Source organism: Artibeus jamaicensis, unplaced genomic scaffold (assembly GCF_021234435.1).
Source record: "Artibeus jamaicensis isolate MK-2021 breed Jamaican fruit bat unplaced genomic scaffold, CSHL_Jam_final contig_867, whole genome shotgun sequence".
Lineage (NCBI taxonomy): Eukaryota > Metazoa > Chordata > Mammalia > Chiroptera > Phyllostomidae > Artibeus > Artibeus jamaicensis.
Window position 1 is genome coordinate 3,537,089 of NW_026521995.1, and position 18,790 is coordinate 3,555,878.

The 18,790-nt window shown below is 36.8% G+C and overlaps 1 protein-coding gene and 1 pseudogene across 2 annotated transcripts in view; one reads left to right on the top strand and one right to left on the bottom strand.

Annotated features, from left to right (window-relative positions):
* DNAJC1 (DnaJ heat shock protein family (Hsp40) member C1) overlaps positions 1 to 18,790 on the bottom strand; it is a 263,953-nt gene that overhangs the window by 184,015 nt on the left and 61,148 nt on the right. The window lies entirely within an intron of this gene.
* LOC119050903 (60S ribosomal protein L30-like) overlaps positions 977 to 18,790 on the top strand; it is a 28,597-nt pseudogene continuing 10,783 nt past the window's right edge.

Below are 18,790 nucleotides of genomic sequence, written 5' to 3' on the forward strand. Positions count from 1 at the left end.
AACCTGTGGAAGGGGCTGTGGACCCAGGCTAGCCTGGGCTCATCCATTCTTTGGCATTCTTTGCAGGAAGACCAGGCACACTCAGGGGGAAGCAAAATAGCTGACAGGTAGAAGTGAACCTCAGGGAGCCTCAGTACTTTTGCAGATCTGACTCCAGCCCTAGAAGCCGACACTTTTACATAGATTGGCACCTCCCATGCACACTCAGGTCGAGTAGAAGCAGACACAAACAGTGAACAGTTAGGTAGGTACAGACAGGTAGCCCAAAGCCAATTATATACAACATCTGACCTTGACCTGTACTTGAATCCCACCCAAGTGGACCTAGAACCAATACAACCAGTGGTGGGCTCAGACCACACAAGACCTGGACCCAACTAGCTATACAAGAGGCACACCCAAAGGGATTCCAACAGGCACCAAACCCTGTTGGAAACAACTCTTCGTTGGGGAATAGCTCCTGTACAGTGTCTCATACATGGTGATTGGGGTTTACCCTTACAGTCACCCAGCCTGAAGATATAACTCTACCCACAGAAGGGCCAACAGCATTCAAGGCTCATCTACAACAAGTGAACAAGTGGTACTCACAACCCACAAGAAACATTCCTGGAGCATGGAGCTCAGATGATCTGGAAGATTGTGCCACTGAGCCCAACAAGACAAGTTCATCATAAAAACCATCATTAAAAATTTGAGAGTCATAGCAGATCAACCTAATACACAGAGACAAAATGGATAGACAAAGAAATGCCGCAAATGAGAAATCCCCAGAAAAAGAATTAAATAGATGAAATAAAAGCAGTCAGCGGCGCGGTGGCGGCAGCCCAGATCGGTGCTTTCGCCTCGCCTGCTCCTCCTCCCCCACCAATGGACCCTCTCCCCACCTCTCCCTCGCCCCCTCCCCTCTCCTCCCTCCTCTTTCTTCCCGGAGCGCCCAGCAGGCCGGAGAGAGTGGTGGCTGCAAGGAGAAGTAATGCAAAGCCCCGGCTCGGGGAAGGCTGTGCGCTTGGAGATGCGGAGACGCAGAGACGCAGAGTCTCGGAGAGCCCCGGGCGGGTAAACTGGGAAGCAGTGTCTGGAGTTCACAGCTGACCTGTGGCTTTGCCTCTTGTTAAGTGCTCCTTCTCATCATACAGGTGACATTTTTCTGAACTTGTTCACTGAGAGTCCCCAGCATTCCTGTAGATACACTAGTACCTCCTAGAATTATTGTTGACAGAAACCCAGTCCCCCGGAGGAGTCCACTACGAGAGCCGAGAGCTGGGACACTCAGCAGTGGTAGGCGACCAGTGTGGGGACCAGTGGGAGAACATCAAGATACCTGAAGGAGTGTGCACCACTGAAATTCACAGGTATTATGCCACAGAAGTTCACACCATAAACCCAGAGAGTCAGAACAGATCATTTTAGAAGCTGAGACTAACAAGAAGAGTCTCAAACAGTGGGAAGACAAACAATCCCCAAATGAAAGAAAAACCAGAAACTTCAGAAAGAATGTTAGATGAAATAGAGGCTAATCAACTATCAGATATTGAATTCAAAGCACTGGTTATTACGAAGTTCAAAGAGCTCACAATGAGCTATCAGTGAATTACAGGGGAACTACAATGATCTCTCTGCAAACTACATCAACATGAAAAAGGAAATAGAAACTATCAGCAAGGGACAAGAGGAAATGAAGAATACAATTTCCGAATTGAAGAACACAGTAGAAAGTGTCAAAAGTAGAATAGATGACGTGGGTGTTCAGATTAGCGAGTTGGAGGACAAAGTACAAAGCATCTCACAGAAAGAGCAAGAAAATGAAAAGAGGCTCAGAAAGAATAAAGAGGGATTAAGAGAAATGCAAGACAATATGAAACGTAATAATACCCAAATAATAGGAATACCAGAAGGAGAAGAAGAACAAGGGATAGAAAACGTATTTGAAAGAGTAATGAGAGAAAACTTCCCTAATTTGATTAAAGAAAAAGTCACACAAATCCAGAAATCACACAGTCGAATCAAGAGGAACCAGAGGAGGCCCACTTCAAGACACACCATCATTAAAATGGCAAAATTCCAAGACAAAGAGAGAATCTTAAAGGCAGCAAGGGAGAAAAAAGAAGTAACATACAAGGGAGCCCCAATAAGGTTAGCTACTGACTTCTCAATGGAAACACTCCAAGCAATTAGAGAATGGCAAGAAATATTCCAAGTAATGACAACCAGAGGCCTACAACCAAGGCTACTTTACCCAGAAAGGCTCTCAATCAAGATAGAAGGCCAAATAAAGAGCTTCCAAGACAAAAGAAGTCTAAAAGAATACACCCCCACCAAGCCAGCTCTACAAGAAATACTAAAAGTACTGCTTTAAAGGAAGGAAGGAAAAGAGGAAGACAGAGAGGAACACAGGTACAAAAATGGCAATGAATAAGTACCTATCAATAATAACCTTAAACGTAAATGGATTAAATGCTCTAATCAAAAGACACAGAATAGCTGCATGGATAAGAAAGCATGACCCACACATATGCTGCCTACAAGAGACCCACCTCAGGACAAAAGACCATCACAGACTAAAAGTGAAAGGCTGGAAACAAGTTTTCCAAGCAAACAGACAAGAAAAAAAGCCTGGGGTAGCAATTCTCATATCGGACAAAATAGACTTCAAAATAAGGGCCATAACGAGAGACCCAGAAGGTCACTTCATTATACTCAAGGGAAGAATCCACCAAGAAGACATTAACATCGTAAATATATATGCACCAAACAAAGGGGCACCAAAATACATAAAGAAAATCTTAGAGGACTTCAAGAAAGATATAGACAGCAACACAATTATAGCAGGAGATTTTAACACCCCACTATCAAAAATGGACAGATCTTCCAAACAAAATATCAACAAAGATGCTGTGGCACTAAACAATACCCTAGATGAAATGGACTACAGTGATATATATAGAACCCTTCATCCCAAAGAAGCTAAATACACATTCTTTTCAAATGCACATGGAATATTTTCAAACACAGACCACATGATAGGACACAAAACGAGCCTCAGGAAATTCAAGGAAATTGAAATCATGCCACGCATCTTCTCTGACCACAAGGGACTGAAACTGGAAACCAACTCCAAAGGAAAAAATTCAAAGCACCCCAAATCATGGAGACTGAATGGTATGCTATTAAACAACGAATGGGTCAAGAATGAAATTAGGGAAGAAATCCAAACGTTTCTGGAAACAAATGAAAATGATCTCACAACCCAAAACTTATGGAACACAGCAAAGGCAGTCCTGAGAGGGAAGTTTATAGCAATACAGGCCTACCTAAAGAAGATAGAAACATTTCAAACAAACAACCTAACCCTACGCCTGCAAGAACTCAAGGAACAACAACAAAGCCCAGAGCAAGCAGAAGGAAGGAAATAACCAAGATCAGAGCAGAACTAAATGACATAGAGACTAAAAGCACAATTCTAAGGATCAATGAATCCAGGAGTTGGTTCTTTGAGAAGATAAACAAAATGACATGCCTTTAAGTAGGCTCATCAAGAAAAGAAGGGAACAGACACAAATAAACAATCAGAAATGAAACAGGAGAGATTACAACTGATACCACAGAAATAGAAAGGATTGTAAGAAATTACTATGAAGAACTGTATGCCAAGAAATTTGAGAACCTAGGGGAAATGGACACATTTCTAGAAAAATATAATCTCCCAAAACTCAATGAAAAAGAAGTAGAAAACCTGAATAGACCAATAACACCAAAAGAAATTGAAGCAGTAATCAAAAAACTCCCATCACACAAAAGCCCTGGACCAGATGGGTTCACAAGAGAATTCTACAAAGCATTTAAGGAAGAGCTAACCCCTATTCTCCACAGACTATTCCAAAAAATCCAAAAGGATGGAAAACTCCTAAAATCCTTTTATGAAGCCAGCATCATTCTTATTCCAAAACCAGATAGAGACACAATAAAGAAAGAAAACTTCAGGCCAATATCGCTGATGAGCATAGATGCTAAAATCCTCAACAAAATATTGGCAAATCGCATCCAACAATATATCAAAAAGATTATACACCATGACCAAGTGGGATTCATCCCAGGGATGCAAGGTTGGTTCAACGTTCGCAAACCAGTAAATGTAATTCATCACATAAACAAAAGTAAAGGCAAAAACCACATGATCATATCAACAGACATGGAAAAAGCTTTTGATAAGGTACAACACCCATTTATGATAAAAACACTCAGCAAAGTGGGAATAGAGGGAGCATTCCTCAATATAATAAAGGCCATATATGAGAGACCTACAGCCAATATCGTACTCAATAGGCAAAAATTAAAAGCTTTTCCACTAAGATCAGGAACAAGATAAGGATGTCCACTTTCACCATTTCTATTCGATATAGTTTTGGAAGTTTTGGCCACAGTGATCAGGCAGGAAAAGGAAATAAAAGGCATCAAAATAGGAAAGGAGGAAACAAAACTGTCATTGTTTGCAGATGACATGATAGTGTACATGGAAAATCTTATAGACTCTACCAAAAAACTGCTCAAACTAATTAATGAATTTGGCAAAACAGCAGGATACAAAGTCAATATCCAGAAATCAAAGGCATTTTTGTATACTAACAATGAATCAGCAGAAGCAGAAATCAAGGAAAAAATCCCATTCGATATAGCAAAAAGAAAAATAAAATATCTGGGAATAAACCTAACCAAGGAGGTAAAAGACCTGTATGCAGAAAACTACACAGCCCTGAAGAAGGAAATCAGGGAAGACACAAACAAATGGAAACATATACCTTGTTCATGGATTGGAAGAATTAATATAATCAAAATGTCCATACTACCCAAAGCAATATACAGATTCAATGCAATACCTATTAAAGTACCAATGGCATATTTCACAGACATAGAACAAACACTTCAAAATTTATATGGAACCATAAACGACCCTGAATAGCAGCTGCACTTTTGAGAAAGAAGAACAAAGTGGGAGGGATCACAATACCAGATATCAAACTGTATTACAAGGCCACTGTAATCAAAACAGCCTGGTAGTGGCATAAAAACAGGCACATAGACCAATGGAACTGAACAGAGGGCCCAGAAATCAACCCAACCCTCTATAGTCAATTAATATTCGACAAAGGGGGCAGTAACATAAAATGGAGTAAAGATAGCCTCTTCAACAAATGGTGTTAGGAGAACTGGACAGCTACGTGCAAAAAAATGAAACTTGAGCACCAACGTACACCATACACCAAAATAAATTCAAGGAGGATAAGACTTAAATATAAGCCTTGAAACCATTAAAGTCCTAGAGGAAAACATCCGCAAGAAAATCTCAGATATTCCACACAGCAACATTTTTACCGCTATGTCCCCTAGAGCAAGGAATATAAAGGAAAGAAGAAACAAATGGGATCTCATCAAAATAAAAAGCTTCTGCGTGGCTGAAGAAAACAGTATTAAATTAGCAAGACAACCAACTGTATGGGAAAACATATTTGCCAATGATACCTCAGACAAAGGTTTAGTCTCCAAAATATACAAAGAACTGACATGACTCCACTCTAAGAAGACAACCAACCCAATTAAAAAATGGGAAAAGAACTTGAACAGACACTTCTCCAAGGAGGACATACAGAATATCCAGAGACACAGGAAGAGATGCTCAATATCGTTAGCTATCAGAGAGATGCAAATTAAAACCACAATGAGATACCACTTTACACTGGTCAGGATGGCTATCACAAACAAAGCAACAAACAACAAATGTTGGAGAGGGTGTGGGGAAAAGGGGTCCTTAATTCACTGTTGGTCGGATTGCAGACTGGTGCAACCATTATGGAAAACAGTATGGAATTTTCTCAGAAAAATAAAAATCGACCTGCATTTTGACCCAGCAATTCCACTGCTAGGATTATATCCTAAGAATCCTAAAATATCAATTTCAAAGAACCTATGCACCACAATGTTCATAGCAGCACAATTTACAATAGCCAAGAGCTGGAAGCAACCTAGGTGTCCATCAGTAAATGAATGGATCAAAAAATTGTGGTACATATACACAATGGAATTCTATGCAGCAGAGAGAAAGAAGAAACTACTACCCTTTGCAACAACATGGATGGAACTGGAAAGCATTATGCTGAGTGAAATAAGCCAGGTGTTAAAAGACAAACACCATATGATCTCACCCTTAACAGGAAGCTAAACAACAAAACAGACAAGCAAGCAGAATAAAAACAAAGACACTGAAATAGAGAACAAGGGGACAGTGACCAGAGGGGAGAGGGGAGGGCATTTAAGGGGAAAAAAGGGGAGGGATTTGGAGGAACAAATATGAAGGACACAGGGATGAGAACTAAGGGGGGTGGAAATGGGAGGGAGGTGGGGAACACGGGGCGGGGGGGGCTGGGATGGGAGAAATAGACAAAAAACTGTAGTTGAAAACTAAATCAAATTTAAATAAATAAATAAGTAAATAAAAAAGAAATACCCAGTAAAAAAAAATAGAAATAAAATCAATAAAAAATACCAGATGCAGAGTTTTAAAAAATAGTTATAAGAATGCTTATAAGAACCTTACAGGAAAAATGGATGATCTCAGTGAGAACTTAAACAAAGAGAAAGCAAGAAATAAAAAGGATATAGAGAGCATAAAAAAAAACCTAGAAGAAAAGAGAATTAAAGGAAAGTCAGAGAAAATAAAAAAATAACACAAAACATCAATGAAACCAAAGGCTGGTTCTTTGAAAAGATAAACGAGATTGATGAACCTTTAACCAGACCTATAAAGAGAGAGAGAAAGAGAGAAACAGAGAGAGAACACAAATAAATAAAATCAGAAATGAAATTAAAAGTAACAACTGACATCACAGAAAAACAAAAGGATTGTAAAAAAATTCTATGAACAACTATATTCCAACAATAACTTGGGTGGAATATATAAGTTCCTAGAAACATACAATCTTCCAAAACTGAATCAGGAAGAAGCAGAAAATCTGAATACACTGAATAGACCAATAGCAACTAATGAATTTGAAGTAATAATCAAAAAACTCCCAATAAACACCAAGGGTGTCCAACCCACAACTTGCAGGCCACATGAGGCCCAGGATGGTTATGAATGTGGCCCAACACAAAATTGTAAATTTATATAAAACCTTCTTTTTTTGCTCATCAGTTTATGTTAGTGTTTATATATTTAATGTGTGGCCCAAGACAACTCTTCTTTGTCCACTGTGAGCCCAGAGATGGCAAAAGTTTGGGCACCCTAAACAAACATTCAAAAGCTAACACCTACCCATCTCAAACTATTCCAAAAAATTCAAGAGGAAGAAAGATTTCCAAGCTCTTTTATGAGGCCAGCATTATCCTAATTCCAAAACCAGATAAAAGCGTACTACAAAAAAAGAAAATTATAGTCCAATATCCCCAATGAACATAGATCCTAAATTCTTCAACAAAATATTAGCAAACTGGACCCAGCAATACATTAGAAAAATAACAGACCATGATCAAGTGGGATTAATTCCAGGGATACAATGATTGTACAATATTCACAAATAAATAAATGATACATCATATAAATAAAATGAAAGGAAAAAATCCATGAATATATCAGTAAATGCAGAAAAAATATTTAATAAATCTACTATCCATTTACAAAAAAACTCTCAGCAAAGTAGGAATTGAGGGATAATAACACAATAAAGGACATATATGAAAAACTTACAGCCAATATCATACTCAATGGGCAAAAATTAAAACCATTTCAGAGTTCCAGCGAAGATGGAGGGGCAGATAGATACACTTCGCTTCCTCATACAAACAAAAGGATAACAACCAATTTTTAAAACAAAAAAGCAACCAGAACTGCCATAAAATCAAACTGTATTAAATTCTAACAACTGAGGAGTTAAAGAATAAACATTCATTCAGACTGGTTGAAGGGGTGGAGACTGGAAGCCAGGGCAGAGAGGATGGGTGGCAAGGCAGCTGGTGAACTGGGGGAGTGGGGAAAGGAGGGGCCAGGTGATGGCAGGTGGACCATTTGGCCCAAGCCAGGAGGAACAACTGTGGAGCAAGACAAACCACACAAACCAGGCTTCCAGTGCAGGGAACTAAAGCCTCAAAACCTCTGGCTATGAAAACCCATGGGGTTTGGAGCAGCCCAGTCTCACAGGAGTGTCTGTTGGAGAGGTCCATGGGGTCTGAGAATATACACAAGCCCACCTAACCGGGAATCGGCACCTGAAAGGGCACAATCCGTTTGTGGGAAGCAAGGGAAGTGACAGAAAGTGGGACAAGAGCCAAGCAAGCTAGCAAGTAGCATTGTTCCCTCCCTGACCCCTTCCCAACATACAGTGCCACAACACAGTGAAGTGGATTGCCCCGCTCTGATTAATACCTAAGGCTCCACCCCTTACAAAATAACAGGAAACATATATATATGGCCCAAATAAGAAAACATATCAAAATTCCAGAAAAGAACTATGCAACAAGGAGATAAACAACCTATCAGATACAGAGTTCAAAACACTGGTAATCTGGATGCTCACAGAAATGATTATGGTTATGGAATAAAGGAACATATGAAGGCGATACAAAGTGAAATAAGGGAGTCAACAGTGAAGGGAAGGAAACTGTGAAGAAGTCACAATGAAGGGAAGGAAACTGGGACTGAAATCAATGATTTGGAACATGAGGAAGAAATAAACATCCAACCAGAACAGAATGAAGAAACAAGCATTTAAAACAATGAGGAGAGGCTTGGGAACCTGTGGGGCAACTTTAAATGATGCAACATCTGAGTCATAGGGGTGCCAGAAGGAGAACAAATAATTAAGGAGAACTTCCCCAATTTGGCAAAAGAAATAGACATTCAAGTACAGGACGCTCAAAGAATCCCAAAGAAATTGGATTAAAGAAGAAGTATACTGAGACATATCATAATTAAGTTACCCAAAATTAAAGATAAGAAGAGAATCTCGAAAGCAGCAATAGAAAAGGAGACAGTTAGCTATGTAGGAATGCCCATAAAACCATCAGCTGATTTCTCAAAAGAAACCTTGCAGGCACGAAGGGGCTGGAAAGAAATATTCTAAGTCATGAAAGGCAAGGGCCTACATCCAAGACTACTCTATCTAGCAAAGCTATCATTTAGAAAGGAAGGGCAGATAAAGTGCTTCCCAGATAACGTCAAGTTAAAGGCATTCATCAACATCAAGCCCTTATTATATGAAATGTTAAAGGGACTTATCTAAGAAAAAGAAAATCAGTAACTGAATAGCAAAATGACAACAACTCACAACTATGAACAACTAAACCTAAAAACAAAAAACTAAGCAAACTACCAGAACAGGAACAGAATCACAGAAATGGAGATCACATGGAGGGTTATCAGTGGGGAAGGGAAAAGGGAGACTAGGGGAAAAAGGTACAGGGAATAAGAAGCCTAACCAGTAGGCACAAAAATAGACAGGGGGAGGTTAAGATAGTATAGGAAAAGGAGAAGCCAAAGACCTTTTTATGTACAACCCATAGACATGAACTAAGGGTGGGAGATGAATGCTGTAGGGAGGGGGTTGCAGGGCAGAAGGGGATAAAGGAGAGAAAAAATTGGGACAACTATAATAGCATAATCAATAAAATATACTTTAAAAAATTAATACCATTTCCCTTAAGGTCAGGAAAAAGACAGAAATATTCACTTTCACCACTCTTATTCAACATAGTACTGGAAGTCCTAGCCACAGCAATTGGACAAGAAAAGAAGAAATAAAAGGCATCCTAATCGAAAAAGAAGTAAAAACTCTCATTATTTGCAGATGACATATTGCAAATAGAAAACCCTAAAAACTCCACCAAAAAACTACTAGATCTAATACATGTAACTGTGTCAACAATAAAAAAGTTAAAAAAACTAAAAAATAAATTTAAAAATTAATAAAGATGAAAAATAATTTTTTAATGGAGGAGGCAAAGAAGGATAAGATGTGAAGCAATAACCATTATTTGATTTTGATTCATTTGTAGATAAATATAGGTTCTATTATCATCTTTGAATATGAGAAGGTAGCCACTGTTTAACATAAAAGCACGCCAAAATCTCCAAATTAACAACAAAAAAAGAAATTTTGCTAAGCTAACAACAGTAAGTAAAAAAAATAGTATCATGAGCCCGAGCTGGTGTAGCTCAGTGGATTGAGCACAAACCTGCAAATGAGAGGATCACAGTTCAATTCCCAGTTAGGGCACATGCCTGGGTTGCAGGCCGGTTCCCTTCAGGCCAGTTCCCAGCAGGGGACCCATGAAAGTCAACCATACATTGATGTTTCTCTCCCTCTCTCCTTCCCCTCTAAAGATAAATAAATAAACTCTTAAAAAAATAAAGATTATTAAAAAAATAGTATCATGAATATCATAGAAAAAACAAGAGTATAATAAAACATTATTTTTCAATAAGTATAAAAATATATTGAATTTCCTTATCAAAATATAAATGATCATCAAATTGGATTAAAAATAAAACCCAAAAGACTGAAAACAAGGGATGAGCAAATACAAAAGTAAACAAACAAAAAAAGCAAGAGTGTTGACATTAGTATCAGAAAAGGGGGAATTTCAAGTCAAAAGCATGTAACAGGACAAGCAGTGGTAATGGGTAATAATAAAGGATATAATCCATTGAAAAGTTAAAATAAACCGTTATGCTCCAAACAAACCAACATCCATACATATAACAACAACCACTCCTAACACAACCACTCCTAAATACGAGGACTTCGTAAAAACAATCATGGTAGAAAATTTTAATGTATCTTTTATAGAATTTAACATATCAAGTAAACTAAAAATACGCACAGCTATAGAGAAATAAAAGTTGAAATTACATGCTACCTAAAAATTAATGAAAAAATATTTTACATCAAAATGTATGAGAGCTAAGGCTCTACTTACAGGGAATACAGGCAACTTTAAATGATACTAGTAACGAGACAAACTAAAAATGAATAAACAAAGTGCCCAGACTAAGAAAGGAGAAAAAGAACACAACACACAAAAGAAAACAGGAAGAAAGCATGTGTAAACAAACATGAAAGCTGAAAATGATAATCGGAAAAGGAAAGAGCCAGTTCTTTGGCAAGATGAAAAAAATAAACTCAAAGACACAGACAACAGTACACTGGTTACCGGAGGGAAGGGGGAGGGGAAGCAGTAAAAGGCAAAGGGGGACAAAAATACTGTGATGGAAGATGATGGGACTTTGGGTGGTGGGCATACAATGAAATATTCACATCATGAACCATAGCAAAATGTGCACTTGAAACCTATATGACTCTATTAACCAATGTTACCCCTATGAATTTAATCAAATTGAAGAAGACCTAAGGGAGGAAAATGTACCAGAGAGTGCTTCAGCAGTCACTTAAAACCTCAGTTTTCATTTCTTGAAAATGGTCACATGTCAACTTTACCTCCTCTGCCTCTGCCTGCTGCACTTTGCAATAGTAGAGTCAAATGATCTCATCTGAAAACTCAGCCCAGACAAGTTCTAGATGTAACATACAAAACATTTAAAATCTGTTGTTTATCTAATCCAGTTTTCTTTACAGGGCGTTTTTTCTACTGTGGTCCCTACTTTGGGCTTGTCAGTTTTTTAAAGACAAGCACCCTGCCCTTGAATGTCAGCTCAAGGGATAGTTCACAAAGCCCACAGCTGAACTTCTTAGCTGAAGTTAACTGACTTATTGCTGAATGGTCCAGTTTCTCACTGGTATGTGTCTAGTAAGCAACAAAGCACTGAGAAAACATTATAGTAAGAGAAGTGTTAAAGGAGCCTACAGTCAATGAAAGTACTGGTTTCGAATCCATACCATAACAATGAAAAAAGTGGATAAGCACTCATGGCTACAAAGAGAAAAGGCAAAAGCAAAAAGTACAGCCTCCATTTGATTCCCATCTTCCAAAACCGGCCAAAGCTATATTATATCTAGAATACTTTCTGTAGTGCAAGTGACTCTGTGAAATGTAGTTATTAGCTTTCCTCGCTATGTGAAGTAAAGCACATTGGAAGGAAGGAATAAATGTTAAAACCAATCCACTACATTTACCAGATAGGTTTGTTTTCTCATATTATCCTCCAATTTTAATAAACAAATTCTTCCAGCATTTTTAAAAATAGGCAATTGGCAAAATAAAAGTGCAACCCAGGAAGTACAATAGAATGATACTGGATACTTTTCTTTAGTTCTCTGAAACTGACTGTTTCAGGGCAAAATCTTTATCTTAATATAAAGAGACATGTAATATCCAGCTATATTTTTCCTTTTTTTCAAGAATTGTCAAGATGAGTTTCTAAATTATTCATAGTATGGAATTTAAATCCTTTGAAGACAGAGACCAATTCTTTCCATTTATAATTTTTTAGTTCCTACTGAAAAGCATAAGTAATACAGCTTCCCCAAATTTGATTCTTCTCACTCTTTCTAGGAAAATGGCACAATTATCTACTGAGTAACCTAAGCTAAAAATCGAAGAGTAAACCGCAATTATTTTCTTCCCTTCAGTGGTCCTATATAACTTGCCAGCAATCCAAACGCTCCCATGATCCCACTACAAGCCATCTATTCTTGGCCGTCTATGGGACTCTGTTCAAAATATGCCCTATCCATTGTCATGACTCCTCTCCAGACAAAGTAGATATTTAGTCCAACTTCTGTCTAGTTCAGCATTGTCCAAAAGAACTTTCTGTCATGATGGAAATGTTCTGGATCTGCACTGTCCAATTTGGCAGCCACTAGCTCCATGTGCCTATTGAGCACCTGAGAGGTGGACAGCATGAAATAACTAAATTTTAAATTTTATTTAATTTTAGCCCATTTAAATTTAAATAGGCACATGTGGCTAGTGGCTACTATATTCAACAATGCATTTCTAGAGCCCATATTATAGAAGCTAAAAAGCAAAAACCTACAAGTGATTTGGATCTGACCAGTAAGATTCACACTAATAGAGAATGCATAAATGAGGCAAAGGCCACATCTATTGGCAAACAAGGTTTTTCTGTGGCAGTGTTAGAGGAGGTCCTAGTATTCATGGGTGTTGGGCACTCCTTTCAGTGGAGACGTGCAGTTCTGGAGCTGGCAGCAGTTGCAGTGACTAAGTTGATCATGGTAGTTTCCTGATTACGACGACTTCCTAACTGCAGCAATCATAGCATGTTGCAAGTAAGAGATATTAGGTAAGTGTAGGAGAAGCACAGGGGAGAATAACAGTATCGTAGGAGAGTAGCAATGAGTTTCTTTAAGAAATGTCATTAGAAGAATTTCTATTGATAGATTACATTTCGGGGAAGGGTGTAAATGATAGATAAAATATAGGTGTCAAACTAGCAAAGGATGGAGACTGGTACCATTAGTAGAAACAGGAAACACTGGAAGAGAATCAGAAGGGCAGGAAAGACCATGAGTTTGCCAAGCAGAAGGTACCTTTAAAATAATCAAATGGGAATTGAAATTTGCCAAGCTTAACTGTTGGTTAAGCATCCGGATAAATAGCTCTGAAGCTCAAAAAAGTAGGTGGTGCTGGACATGTAAATTTAGAAGCTATTGGTACACAAAGAAAAAAAATCAAACATAGGCATGAATAAGATGGCTATAAAAAGAAGTATGGAGTGGTATGCTATGGAAACCTAAATGAATATGAGGAATGTAGATAATTAATGGCAGAGAACCAGAGGTAGGTAGAAAATTAGAGAGTATAGCTTTATTCCAAGAATAAAAGAATCATCAGCAGTATCAATACTGTCACTGTTAGGTAAGATAAGCACTGAAATGTACTGAGTAGATTTGCTATTTATAGATAAGAATATTACACAAAAATACATAGTACTTTAAAAGATATATAGTTAATATCTAAATGGCCTACAAACATTAAAAAGTATTCAATTTCATTAATCATTGCAGAAAAACAAATTAAAGTCACAGTGACATACCACTGCATATATACCAGAATTGTCAAAATAAAAAATATACTGTTTTTAATCTATGTAAAGATTTCTGAAAGATTTTCTCTTTATAAAAAAGATAACACCAAGTGTTTACAAGGATATGGAGTAGCTATACCACCAATGCACTGCTAGAAGGAGTATAAACCTAGTACAACCACTTGAAAACCCAGCAGTATTGCCTTAAGCTGAATTTTATGTACATAAAATTTTATATAAATGAAATTGCTGTATCATAAGATACACATACAGCAATTTCATTCCTAGGTACTTACCCAACAGAAATGCATACATATGCCCAAGAATGTTTATAGAAGCATTGTTCATTATAGCTCCAAATTGGAAACAGCCTAAATATCCATCAACAGTAGGATGGGTAAATAAATTGAGATACATTCATACAAACATAGTGACAAATACAAGTGAACTTTTACTCTATTCAATATGGTTGAATTTCAGGAACATAATGCTGAGCAAAAGGAGCAAAGCAACAAGGGTATATACTCTATGATTCTGTGTATATAATTTTTTTAAGAAAAATGAATTCATGATATTAGAAGACAGAATAACAGTTGTCCTTGAGGAGAGATAATCAAGAGGGAGCGCAACTGAGGTAAGATTATGGAGTGCTGGTAACACTGTATTTCTTGACCTTGGCAATGATACAGACAGATTCAGTTGTGAAAATTCATCCAACTATATACCCAAGATTTTTGCAGTTTTCTTTTTCCCCCATTTTATTGAATTTTTTAGGGTGATGCTGGTTAACAAAATTATAGAGGTTTCAGATGCACAATTCCACAAACATCACCTGTACACTGTATTGTGTTTACCACCACAAGTCAAGTCTCCTTCCATCACCATTTATCCCCTCATATGCTCCTCCGTTTCCCCCCACCCCCTCCCACAAGCAGTCACCACACTGTTATCCATGTCCATGATACGGATATTCTTTTATTCTCAATACCTCCTCCCACCCCACACCTGCGAATAGCTGTCTGTCAGCCTATAGCTGTCAGTCTACTCTCTATCTCTGAGTCTGTCTCTATTTTGCTTGTTAGTTCAGTTTGTTCATTAGATTCCACATGAGTGAAATCATATGGAACTTCTCTTTCTTTGACTGGCTTATTTCACTCAGCATAATGCTCTCAAGGTCCACCCACACTGTTGCAAAAGATGGTAAGATTTCCTTTTTACGGTAAAGTAGTATTCCATTTGGTAAATGTGCCATACTTTTTTACTCATCTGCTGATGGACACTTGGCCTGCTTTCAACTCTTGGCTATTGTAAATGATGCTGCAATGAACATGGAGGTGCATATATTCTTTCAAATTAGTGTTTTAGGTTCCTTCAGATTTATCCCCATGGAAAACTGGGTCATAAAGCAATTTCATTTTTAATTTTTTGAGGAACCTCCATACTACTTTCCAGAGAGGCTGCACTGTTGTGCACTCCCACCTACAGTGCACAAGGGTTCCCTTTCCTCCACATCCTTGCCAACACTTGCTGTTTGTTGATTTATCGATGATAGCCATTCTGACAGGTATGAGGTGATATCATATTGTGGTTTAATTTGCATTTCTCTGATCAGAGACATTGAACATCTCTTCATATGTCTATTGGTCATCTGTATGTCCTCTTTGGAGAAGTGTCTATTCGGATCCTTCGTTCATTTTTTAATTAGATTGTTTGGTGGTTTTTTTGGTGTTGAGTTTTGCAAGTTCTTTATAAATTTTGGATATTAACCCCTTATCAGATGTACCATTGTGAATATGTTTTCCCATTCAGTGGGCTGTCTTTTCATTTTGTTGATGATTTGCTTTGCTATGTAAAAACTTTTCAGTTCGATGTAGTCCTATCTAATTTTTTTGTTTCCCTTGACAGAGGCAATATATCAGAAAAAAATATATCTATGAGTGTTTTTCTGAATGTATGAATTTATACATTTCAATAAAAATGTTACTTCAGGAAACTGTATCTCTTAAAATACTCTAGTGGATTAGAAAATAACATACATAACCTCAAAATTAAAGCAACTCTCTTCCAAAGAAGAAACTAAAATACAAAAAATATTACATGCAAATTAAACAAAAACTCCTTGTCAACCAGCTTCTGTCCATAGGATCATATGGTTTTCCTCCCTTTGCTTATCCTGAACAAACAAAAAAGAAATGAAACCTCATTTATAGCCTTCTAAGAGATAAACTATGTGGCATGATAAAGGCCTGATTTATTCCTCCTCTTTGCTCTGTGGTTAGTTTTAGACCATAAGCAGAGAGGACATTTGCAATAATTTCACTTCCCTGTTACAGGGTAGGTCTAATTTCTGTGATTTAAGAAGCAAATCAGCCATTAATAAAATAAGATCAATATCAGAATATACACTTTGACACTGCATATCTTTTCAATGCATTTAGTATCTCCTGAAGACATGAATTTTAGAAGATTCTGATTTCCTCGGGGGAGTTTTATTATGCAATAGCTGCTTATAGATTATTTCATGACTATTATTGCTCTAGGAAGTGTTTGATAGTTCTTATTTCTGAAAAATAATCTGAAGTATTTTCCTTTATATTTGTCACATTTGATCAAATTTTTCATCAAATTATGTCATAATTTATAAGTCCACTTTAGCAGAGATCACAAAAGAAACAAGGCAAATATAGGTTATTTAAATTCTAAATTCTGTATCATCTGTGTTTCAAAGAATTGGTACATGGCCAGAGTAAGCTGGAGAAATTATGGCAATAGTTAAAGTACAGTAGAAAATGATTGTGAAAGACAAGAAGGAAGTTCTTCAGTGTTATGTAGACAGAGAAGAGTTTAACTGGGAGTCTGATGTGACCTGGGAAGCAAGGTAAAAACAATTGGATGCTAGAAGTCTCTACAAGATTGAAGAACTTAGTAATGCTGGTTACCAAACAAATGCTCATTGCAATGCACAATTTAAGAGTTATTACATGAAGCCTTACAAAGATTATATAACAGAATGTTACTGAACATTTTTGAGCATGCTTTACCAATAATATGTGTTTATTTATAAGTAATATAGTTGCATGGCAGTGCTAATATAAAATTTGGAACACAAATAGTTCCAGGAAAAATCTTAAAGAGGTTATGAAAGGAATATATAATCAGGTTATTATCCTATCTATGTGATTATAAATCGACACATGATAGTTACCAAACAAGTTAAATAAGCATAATGCTACCTCCATCCTACCTAATAAATACACAATCATCTAAATTCAGTGTTCTGAAGTAAAAATAACTTAGAACAAGGAGCACATAACAAAAATTATCAAGTCTGAAGTTCAGTTAAAAATTATTCTTGTGGATCAATATGTATTTTGACCTTTGTAGACTACAATGGATAAAACTACATGACATGGAAAGTTGGACTAAGAGCATTTGTAGCACAGAATACTTATTTAAGCAAAACTGAAAGCGAACTTGAATAAAATCAGCCTAGTCTTTTAAAACTGATCTTCAAGCAAACTAACACACAAATATGCAACCAGGTTAAAAGTATACTATGTATTATTCCATAAAACTCCATTTCTCCTTAACACTCCCAATTACTAAGGTAATCCTAAATGTTTACAGGACTGATTAACCTAATTTTGTATTAGAAAGCAATCACTTGTTTAAACAGGAATATTCAAAACAGAATAGGACATGACACTTGTGAATCTGGAAATGATTTTAGTCATTTACCAAATCAGTTAAAAGTAGGAAAAGAAAAAAATCTACTCTAAAATATATATGGAGATTATTTCAACAATTTATTTCTGGTTCTAATACATCAGTATCAAAAGGGAAAATATTTGCACCTCATTCTTAAACTCATTAGGGTTATTTTACTTCCCTTTTTAGAATCTTACTTATTTCTGGTATTTTGTTAGTTTTGTTTTGAAGCAGTAGACAGAAAAGGTAGATAAGAAAAACCCAAAATATATACCTAAATTTAAAAACATTTAAGGTGAGCAGAAGATTTACAGATGCAACTGGTATAGTCTGACCTCACACAGGGACAAAAACAATTTCTTCGGGCTCTTCTTCTGAATTAGTTCAGTGTACTTTAGTGACATCACTCTCCTAGAACATCTCGAGTTGGAAGGGAGTGGAGAATAAAGCTGAGATAAGTGGGAAGTGTTTTAAAGAAGAGGTGCTCTTAACTTGTCCTAAGCTGCTTTTGAACTTTAATTCCTAATGTACACTACGCATCACCAAACACAATCTGCCTGGAGTTAGAAATTTCCATATTAATCCCATCAATACTGACTTAAAGATCAGTATGATAGTATATCTAAATGCTTCTTATATTCAACATTTTGCCATTTATATTGTTTCTAAAACTGTTTTCTGACATTTTTGAAATGTAGTGAATATACAGAACTTCAAATGTTCATTGTTACAGACTTGAACATTAAAGACTAAGTTGGTAAGGAAATAAGGACTGGTTAACACTGCTATTTTTATTACACCCTATTCCTTTGAATCATGCCATTAGAGATAAATCAAACTAAAAGTTAAACACATTTTTACCCCAAAAGAATAGATCTACTTTTAAATTCATACTTAAAACAACAAAGCAAACCTGTAGATAGTATTGATTAAAATTACAATTACATCACTAAGAAACAATTTAATTGATAACCTAACAAAATTACAAATGGCCACAATTAGTTACATTTACGGTTCCCTATCTGAATAATTTAGGCTCACTTTGCTAACTGTAACATACAGTTCTGTGAGACTACATTATTTTGT